The sequence below is a fragment of the Petromyzon marinus genome, chromosome 4 (assembly GCF_048934315.1).
Source record: "Petromyzon marinus isolate PM22_M1 ecotype Great Lakes invasive population chromosome 4, UKy_Petmar_22M1.pri1.0, whole genome shotgun sequence".
Lineage (NCBI taxonomy): Eukaryota > Metazoa > Chordata > Hyperoartia > Petromyzontiformes > Petromyzontidae > Petromyzon > Petromyzon marinus.
In genome coordinates, this window is record NC_133670.1 from 21069051 (window position 1) to 21079914 (window position 10864).

Sequence of the window (10864 nt, forward strand, 5' to 3'; positions counted from 1 at the left end):
GCACACGCAGACACGACATCTCCGCTCTCACTATAACACGCACCAATCACACGCGCGGGAATGCGCTGGACGGGGGTCAGGGGTTAAAGGGCAGTGACGTCACCCGGACCAGGCGTGCTAGACGTGGATGTGTATTGGGAGCGGAGATTGAGGGGTTAAAGGGGGCTGTGGGACCTGTGTTCGGGGCTGGTCTTGGAACGAGTGTTGCTGTGCGTTGGTGCAATAAAGAAGTGCTTTAACCATTATACGACGCCTCTTCAATTGTAACTAGAACCGCCAAGGACTGCCCAGGAATGTGGGGGCCCTTTTTTGCAAAAACTAGAGGAAAAAAGTATGCCAACTCTACCATTGTCTTGTCAGTGGGATAGCATGGCAAACGTTGTGCTTGAAGAGAGTAAAGCGAAATATCCACATCAGGCCCGGCTCAAGTTCCTTTCGGATGGTGGGTGGGAGGGGTGCGGCTGTTGTCTGAGCCACCGTCAAAGTGATATTGGGAGGGGGTGGCGTAGGTGCACACACAAGCGTACCTACATCGACACATCTGGAGAAGAGTCCTTTCGGCAGACATGAAGCGCATACACCGCCGGAATACTGGGGCCTATTTATCCCTAATGCCATCATGTAAATATATTGCCCCACAGCAGGTGGTCAATTTAATGCCTACCTTCTCGCAGAATCTTGCACTTGCTTCAAAGTTGGTTGCTTCATATGCCAATAAATCCCAGAATGAGCAACAGCTGTAGCCTTGAACCTTTCAAAGAGGGAGTATCATTGAGCTGTGGGGTGGGAATGCTATAGCCACACCTGGCTACAGAAGGAATGGGGATTTTAACTGATTCTTTCATGGTTTTATAAAAGTACCTAGTCAAGCACCCCGAAATTGTGATTAATGCACCAAACATGGACACGATGATGAGTTAAGAAGTGTATTCTTATGTTCTCCAAATTACATGCGTATTGGACTCGCTCAATCACAAACTGCTCAGTCAAATCACGTGAAGAATTGCTATGAGCAATACTATGGGATTTTCTTAAAATGTTGATTTGAAATGTGGTTATATTTTGTTGGAGAGGAACTTATCCGAGAGCACATCCACTGGGGAAATAGAGCGATGAAATCAGCTCATATGCAGGCGCCAGTAGGTGGATTATTGCCTTCCAATACCGTAGATGGTGGTGGCTTAAGGCCTTCATCCAGCAGTAGATTGGCCATGACTTATGATTGTTTTTGTTAATTGTGTTGTCGTTGGTAAACCATTACTAAATAATAACAGCCTCATGCAAATATTAGTAAAATAACAGATTATTTTTCAGGTTACTTTCCTGTATAGTACTGGAGTCATGTTGGTGTGAAAGAAGTTCAACATATTCGTTCCTTGTTATGAACTCTAAATTACAATACACTAGTACATTAAAAATTTGAATCAAAGAATATATTTGTGACCTGATTTTTTTAAACGTGACATTGTTTTCATATTCTTATTTAAATTGCAAAAGACTTTTATGGTTCTCCTGAATATTTTAGGTAGTGGCATCTGTGTACCTTGTGCATGGCAGAAACAAATGGATTTCATGAAAAATATGCTGATAAAAAATAATGTGCAGATTATGCCGGAAATGGCCAGAGACTAAAAAGACAAACACGAGCCAAGTGCTTTATTGTTTATGTTACGAACGTGTAGAATTGTGGGATTATAATATTTTATCTTGTGAGGAGGTAACGCAGGATACACAATATTACAAGTTTAAATATCGAGTAACACTTTTTGTTTCAAATTTCATGTCATTGAATATCAATGTCGATTTTAAAAAGTAACATTTTGATAAGCATTAGCATAATTACTTTTTCCGAGGAAATACTCACAAACTCATTAATTAAGTTGCCCTAAAGGCCCCCGCAAGAAGCAGTGGGACAGTGGGGATACTCACCTCCCAGCTGCCAAACGCTCGCTCGCCACTCCTAGCAGGTGCATGCTAGGTGGTGCTGACAGCATAAAATCCAGCACAAGGCACGCCATGCCACGCTGATCCAAAATTTATATAACTTAATAGCATTGGTTGAAATATTTATCCTAAAAGCGCATTTATCTTCTGTTTGTATGCTAAAGTATTCATTATCGCAGGGAGTCAGGCAGGACGGAACACCTTTTGAAAGGCGCGGTCAATGATGTCCATTTCCAGGCTATCTCTGAGGGGTGAAGTTCAATTTCAATATAAATGGCAAAAATATACACGTCATATGACTAATGGAGTCCTGTCTCCGTGTGTCTTTGAGGGCCCTGTGGGTAATGGCTATAATACACTTCAGCATAAACTTGTTATGTTTTGCTGTTTGCTCATGTAATATGTGAAACCAGAGTGCATTTTTGTTAGCATATTACATTTTACGCCGTGTAGTTATACTTAACATTGTAATTAATTCATATTATTTTTTTACCGAAATTGAAATGTATTGACATCAGCAACTGCTTGAATTGTTTTTGGTTAGAGAATGGCCCAATCGTAGCAACTTTTCAAGGGACTTCTGATTATTGTTTTTTTTTAAGGTGGTCTCTTTATTAATTATTCAGTCAGGGGTGGGGGGGGGCACACAATATTCCATGAGCTTTGCTATGATGTTGTCATGTAACCTCTATTACTTTTTTATTTTTTATTTTCATCGGTGGAATTGAACCGAAATAAGTGTAAAATATGATTGTGTCGTTGTGCTGGAAATGGTAACCAGGCTGCGGTCATCAATGCTTGAGAACAAAGTTTTAATCATGGACAGCCCTGCTTAGATTTTAACTCAGAGTCTCAACACAACCGGATCAGAATTACAACCCAGAATCAGAATAAATCAAATAGAACTTATACAATTGCATAAAGCAGACAGGGTTTCGGTGTACAGAAAATCTGAGATATTTAAACTTTGTCTCAAGCAATAATTTTTCGAGAACTATGAAGCTCTTTTCACAGATGATCCCCTGGGCATTCCAGCTAACTCGGCATAAACAATTGGTCATAATAATACCATTATCGGTGTTATAATGATAATGATTGTATAACTCATAGTTTGTTTCCTTTAAAATATTCAACATTTCCTTTTTAATATTTGGAGTTATATTTTTTACTCCAATGGGCTTACTCCATTGAGTGATTAAAAATAGCCAAGCTTTTAGCTGATACAATCAGCTTTAATGAAGCATGTGGTGGAATTGTCTTTCAGAGCCAACTGTCGGCGTGCTTGGTGGCTGCCACTATTAGAATAGGGTGAAGGTTGGGTTAAATATCCTGCAGTAGACTGGCCACCTGCTCACATGGTGAGTTATTGCTTAATCGAGTATGGCTTGAAATCATGTGTGCCCTGTCAGCCACTGATACAGGACTAAATGTGTATTTGGAAAATGGATGCATAGGGTTTTGTGCTGTATCATAGATATTGGTTATTCCGAGTCTGAAGTTCTCATGTTCGTGCACAGCTCAATTTTTCAGAATTACCCCTTTGCAATTGAAGTGTTTGTTTTTTGCATTGCACATTGTCTCATATGCAGCAAGGCACTGCCATGTAGGACAAATGTGATGTAATTTAATCTGTATTCTTTGGGTCTTTTGGTAAAGTCACGTAGATAGGTTGACAGAAAATAACAAAAATCTACGACGTTTCAATCGCAATATCAGGATGACGACCACTTGTGTTGTGATCGAAACGTAGTAGTTTTTTGTTATTTTCTTTCAACCTATCTACGTGACTTTACCGAAAGACCCAAAGAATATGAATTCCTGCAGTCACGAAAGCTTTAAGTCAAGATTTAATTGAATCTGCTTTATAAAAAAAAAAAAACTTGAAATAAAAAATAACAATTAGAGATTATATTATTTTTTTAAAGCAGCCTGTATCTTTAAAGATTGTGCATTACGAATCTATTGTTGTCACGTGTAATGAAATAACTATCTCACAATACGATTTCGGAGCACTATTAGAGACTATTGTGGCGAATTAACAGTAATTTGCCAATAAAACTGACCCTAACCATAGGAATGCGTTGTTTCAACTCCTGTTTCAGATCCATCAATATAGACGAGCAGAAACTGCCCCGACTCTGTTGAAGCAGGAAGGCTCTTTAACTGGACTATAAGCCATAACTGGGACCATATGTCTAGTAATGAGATTGTATACACACCGCACGTCAACAATGTGGTGTCTAAATATTCCATTATAGAAGAAGCTGGGTTCCTCAGGGGACCAATGTCCATTTGGAAGTGCTGAAATAAACTGAGCAAGCAACATTTGAGTTCTGGAGCGCGTAGCCCAACTCTCATCTCGAAATATTCTTGCTCGAGACAAAGTTAAAATATCTCAGATCTTCTGTACACTGAAACCCAGTCTGCTTCCCGCAAATTGTTTATGTCTCTGGGATGTTTTTTTTACGGCACTACAAAAGGTTGGCATGAGAAACAACGTAACGCAGACGCTGCAGACTGCAGTTGTCCCTCGTTATTCGCGAGGGATACGTTCCGGAGATGTTCGTGGATACCAAATTCAGCGTGATAACGAGATTTGGAATGAATTACCTTACGTAAATACGTAAATAAGCTCTTAAATAATACAAATATAAAACAATAAAATTCTCACGACGTTTCCCTTCTACGTGACTTTACCGAAAGAACCAAGAATATGAATCCCTGCAGTCACGAAAACTTTAAATCAAAACGTAAATAAGCTCTTAAATACATTAACATTATAATAACAAATAAATATGAATTGAATCTTGACTTAAAGCTTTCGTGACTGCAGTAATTCATATTCTTGGGTCTTTCGGTAAAGTCACGTAGATAGGTTCAAAGAAAATAACAAAAATAACAAAAAACTACGACTTTTCGATCGAAACACAAGCAATCGTCATCAGGAGAAAAAAAAGTCGGGTTATTTGTTTGTTATTTTGTTATTTTCTTTGAACCTATCTACGTGACTTTACCGAAAGACCCAATAATATCAATACAATTGTTGTTATAATAAGCATAAAGTAAATACAAATAAACATTAAGGTATTAAATAACAAATTTTGGTTTAAAGCTTTCGTGACTGCAGGGATTCATATTCTTAGTTATTTCGGTAAAGTCACGTAGAAGCAAAACTTTACCGAAAGAACTAAGAATATTAAATAACAGTTTATGAATGACCCTAAATTATTATGCTGCTGGGCAGGAGCATCAGCATCACTTGCATCACTTTTTCTCATCACATTCTCTCTCATCGCTTTGCATCATCACTCTCTCTCTCGGTGCAGTCTGTGCAGAGTTCAAGATGCGATTGGTGTGGAGCCAAAAAACTCGGATAGCAAGTTCGTGAATAAAGAGGAAATGCCGCACTCACTTGAGGACAGCACCTTGAGGAAAGATCAAAGTAGCAATTGACGGTTGAGTGAGCTTTTGTGATATTTTGTTCTATGGTTGTTCCCTTACAGAGAAACGGTAACAAACACGTCACCGCTTCTCTGCAGGGAGTTCCAGACAGAATTGCGCATCAAAATGCTGACTGATGCTGGCAGGTGCTTGTGTCAGTGAGTTCTCGCCTGGTTATTAAGAGAAGACGCCTACCTACATGTAGCTATCCTACCTATAACAATCCGTAACATACTGTATTATTTTTGGGACTCACACGAAATAGATAGATTCAATATTACGTCAGATACGGCTCTCAAATGCACAAAAAAAACAGTCTCTTTATGTTGTGTTTACAATTAGGTTTGGTAGAAAAAAACCTAATATTTCAAAAATGTGGCTTGCTTATAAATGATATTACCGTATTGTGGGAGAAATATAATTATGTTGAGCACCGTTCAGTACATTCTCTTCAGTGGTATTCTTCCAACCATAACTTAATTCATAAGAGTAAGAAGTCAGTGCTGCGGTTCAAGCTGGCACCCTGCGATTCAAGGTGAAATGTGAAATATTCCCAACCCATTAAACTCTGGGGACAGCTGCAAGGTTAATTCACATTACCTCAGCCGAAAGAACACAACTGTACCCGATAAAGTACACAGTGTAGTAATCCTCGTATTAACCTTGGAGGAAATGAAATAGGAATATGACTCCAGATGTCTACCATAATCTTCCTCTCTAATAAAAGCTGTAGATTTATACCAATTGCAGGTGCAAAGTGACAGTGTATACTTTGCCTAATTGCCAATTTCCCTCCCTTTATGCTGTTTTAACAATTGGAAAGATCACTGCTGCAATGCTTCTTTTTTAAATTCTGTACTTTTCTGCATTGCATTACGTTGTAAATGATCAATGTTGTCAGTCTGGTGTGTGATTTTTTTTATTTGTTGCAGAAGCTAAACATTGTAATCGATGCTACTGACATCATATAATATAATTAAATGTTGTGTTTGTCTAATGTTGTACAAAGGCATTCAACTAATGATGGAAAAATGCAAATAATTCGAAGTAGTGGATGGATGACCGATAGACTTTCGTATTATAATAACCACACAACACCAATAATGATGTCTGACCAAATAACTCTTTCGTATTATAAATAGGATCTGTTAAATAATGCTCATGCATAGAAAACGTTGAATCGACTCTATGTTACTCATTTTAAGTTGTAGCAGAAATGAAAGTGTTTTAAAGGGATCTGATAAAGCCTGGATTAAGAAACACCCAGGGAGGTGATGGGTCAGTGAAATAATGTGAAAATGAAATTTTTTGGGGGAAATACGGAATTAATGGGATACCGAAAAGCCCTTCTAAGTATTTGTATATATTCCTGAAAAAAATCATTTTGTTTTGCTTTGGAATCCAACAACCCATTTCAGAGACTTTTCTCAAGTTGCCTAGTGGCTTAGAGGTGCCACACATCACATTCAAGTCGACACTCATCAGCTGAAATCCCTTGTACAGCACTAGAAAGGTGATATCGAAATGCACACGAGCGATTAATCTAGCTTCTCAAGTATAGCGAGTTGATGGTCTTTGATCATCAAACTAAACTTGGTTTTAATTAATTCAGCACATTTTCATCTTTAAAGGACTAAAAGTGTGTGTGTGTGTGTGTTTTTATTGTGTGGCAAACTCTCCTTTGGCAGGGCCAGTGAAAAGGTGGAGTGTGCTCACGTGTGGATTCGATGGAGTGCAAGGGACCTCAGAAGCCGTTCTGTGACATCACCTTGTGGCGCAGTGGTCGGTAACCAACACAACAACAACAAGAAGAGCCATTTAAAAAAAAAATTCGATGAAAAAAAACCCCCCCTAAATATTTCAAGAGCCGCAATTACCACGCGAATACGAGACGGCGATTCCTGAATAAACGACTTCGCGCAGGTTGCTGACCCCAGGCTGTGGAGGCTGCTCTCTAACACAGCACTTCTGCGAGAGTTCCACGTACGGATGCATTCATCTCAAGCGAATGCGACTCTACTGATTCCACGAGCGCAGGGCTCGGCTAAACCTGCGGCGTTCGATGGCTCTTTTTAGGACTACTGCTTCGTGACGTAATTTATTAAGGAACCACCGTCTCGGATTCGCATTGCGTTGCGACTCTTGAAATATGGAGAGTTTTGTTGTTATTGTTGTTGTACCGAATTCGAAACAAAACCCCGGCTCTTGTTGTTATGTTCAGTTGCCGACGCCTGCACTCGTGCAACTTGAACGTAGAGTATTTGAGAAAGAGGACAAAGAACCACAGTAAAGTGAACGATATATTACAACTGCAGTATTCCATCTATAGTTTAGTGACCATCGAAAGGCCACCAAAGCATGTTTAAGTGCAGGCAATTACATGCTGGTGGTATGGAAAAAAATGGTTAACTTTGGTAAAAAGACAAACTACGATCAAACACATTGTGAGTGAGGCGTGTGTAGCTGGACCGAGATAATGCAGACGTATTACTGAGTGGTGTGGCAAGAAACTGAGTTATATTACCGTCATATATATATTTTTTTATCATTGACACCTTTTAATTATAAACACTCTGTTACGATTGCACATTTTATACATTTACAAAAGGTATGCATTTCTTTCATTAAAGTGTCAAGAATCACTGTGGTTTATGCGTCATTTGAGCCAGAAGTGTAACAAAACAGATTTATAGAGATATTATCTTTAAAGTGTGCCGTTTTGGTACTTGTGACGTGAAGCATGGCCAACATCTGTGCTCGCATTTGAAGCATTTTCAATTTGTCCAATATGTACACAGCTTGTACCAACGGACAAGAATACCTTTCGTTGTTTTGACATGAGAGTAAAAAGTCGTGAGTTTGGTGGAGGCTCATTGAATCCTGTAAGAACCCTTCCTCAACTTGATGCAGTGCAACGTCACATATCCGACTTGCTGGAGACTTAATCCATAGGCGGATATGTGAAAACGTTGGATTTGTGAACACCTATGGAAAATGACAATTCACACCATGCAGAAAATACTGCACTGAGTGTGGTCGGTTAATTGGTGGGGGCGGATAAGTGATGGTCAGATATGCAATATTGTTTTTTGATGCGAATAGATTCGGCCCCAGACAGAATGCTCTGCCAGGCGTCCGCTGTGCATCGCCGTTAAGAAGTCTGACTTTTACTCTCACATGCAAATGTCCCTCGGTTAGGCGAGGCTTGTGTCTTGCGGCGCGTGTGTGGTGTGTTCCGACCATTTTAAAATTCAGCGGAATATTATTTTACAGCTGTAATCCCCAGTGGGAAATGTCTCGCTGAGAGACACGGAACGCTTCGCAAATCCACCCCTGACTTGTACAGGTGCCAGCCTGAACCAAGCAGGCTTGCAAGGACCACAGAGTAAAACAATGAAGTTTCCACGACATTGTGTGGCCTCATGAAACGTCAGAAAAAAAATAAAGTGACTGGGTGCATATTCTGAATAAGTATGACGATATCGAGACAATGGGAAAAAAGGACTACGCTCAAATGTAACTTTATTCCACATTAATGAACTCCATATATCCGTCGGGTATGACCCTGACACGAATTGCAGAATCCTGTATGCGATCGAGGCGACCTGAAGGACTTTCTCACATATGATGGGCACAGGTGTGGGAAATATTTAAACAAAAAAAAACCACACAAATACAGCGATACACATCCCCACAGAGCAAACACACAGACATAAACTGTGCTACAAAGTTCAGTGGCAGCATGCTGATTTTAGTGGAAGCTCGTGTGAAACATTCCGAAAGGAGTCAAAATTTAATTGTATAATAATGTTTTTCCTCTCCGGTGCACATCTATGCTCCATAATGAAAAGTATATAAATATTAAGTATATAAATATTCACCATATGAATTGACGCAGTTGTATATGCTCTGATGTGATGAATAATCACATTGTAACCTATGGCCTGCACGAGGGGACAGGATGTAGTCTTTAGAGACTTGAGTGTATGTCACTGCTGAAAATAGAACAAACACGTGAGTTATGTTGTTCGCTGTTAAACATACACACTTTTATTTATTAAGTGCTGGGAATAAGAATTTCTATGTATTATTTATCATGCTAACTAATACGTAAACAGATTCATGCACCAGTCGTTAAGTTGTTCAGAAGCATTAATAATGACCCTATCTCATGAAAACAGCTTAGTCAAACATAGTGGCCTGCTTAAGTCATTAATAAATAATTCATTTAAAAAATGGCGTATTCTCGTATGATCCATGCATGCAATTAAATGACAATTACGGTGATTTGTGGCTATTACTGTTAGGGGCTATGCTCTAAAGGTTAAATCAATGTCGATAAGCGAGATAGGGTCTCGTTAGTGCCAAAACTATTATTCACTGCGTGAAGAACGTTCCACGTAAAACAAGTCACGCGCCATGCAAGTGTACGCAATTCTATTTATCTGTTTTATTAATGTGACCCTTGCTGTCTTTGTTGCTATTTGTTAATTTCGAACTAGCAGCCAAGGTGGCGCACACGCGTGATCCGCGCGATCTTGGTGGCAGCAACAATCTAGTGCCACTGACACAATTTCTCGAATTCCACCCTTGTGCGGCTGTCCAGCACCGTGCTTAAAAAAGTCAATACCGTAATCCATCCAACGTGCACGATGCAGGTATTCAATGTTGAGAAGTTATGAGCGTCACACATGGACGTTTTATGATAATGTTTTTTTTAAGGCTCAGTTGACCCCAACATTCCTTTCAGGGTTGATAAATCGAGTACCACTTTGTGGTTGCACCCTGGCAAAAGTAGTCTTGTGCTTTGAGAATGTGACATTTCCATCACTGGCTGAGTTGTATATGGTGGAACATTGACTTTAAAATACATTTCATGTCAGGATTTCTGAATAAATAACAAGGGCTTGAGAAAAGTGAGATTTTAAACAAATTTGCTACTCGATCGTGTGTACGCCATGTTATTTATTTCACCTAACATTTCACAATTTGGGCATTTCCCATGTTTTTCAGCTTAATTGCTTCAAGTGCTTTTGCGTCCCTACGGGAGGATCCGGTTAATAAATTCAGGCTAATACAGGCAGCTGGTGGCTTTGCACCCTTTCTGCAACATCCATATGCAAATAATCCAGCACGATGCTTTAATATAACCATGATTTCCACTCGAAAACCAAGTTGCTCTTTGAACATTTCAATATTACATCACCTCGCCCTTGCCAATAAAGACTATACCTCTTTTCACAATGGAACCAGTTTTTCGGATGTGTTTTTTTGGTTCGCCATCGAACAAAGACGGTCACCGCATCGCACGCTTTCAGATGCGCTTCTGTGGCCATCTGGAACGCTCTTCCTTCCGATTTTAGGAAGCCACTGGGAGATGTATACTTTTAAATCTAGATTGAAAAAGGCGTTTATTTACAAATGCTTTTGTGTTCGGTGTATTGTCTTTCCCCCCACATCTCCGATTATCATGGTTGGC

The 10864-nt window shown here is 39.5% G+C and overlaps 1 long non-coding RNA gene across 1 annotated transcript; it reads left to right on the forward strand.

The window, feature by feature from the left end:
• Window positions 1–5069: 5069 nt before the first annotated feature.
• On the forward strand, window positions 5070–10634 carry LOC142910486 (uncharacterized). The gene is made up of 2 exons (XR_012932946.1): window positions 5070–5386; window positions 7074–10634. It is a non-coding gene; the product is annotated as an uncharacterized LOC142910486 (long non-coding RNA).
• The last annotated feature ends 230 nt before the right edge of the window (window positions 10635–10864 follow it).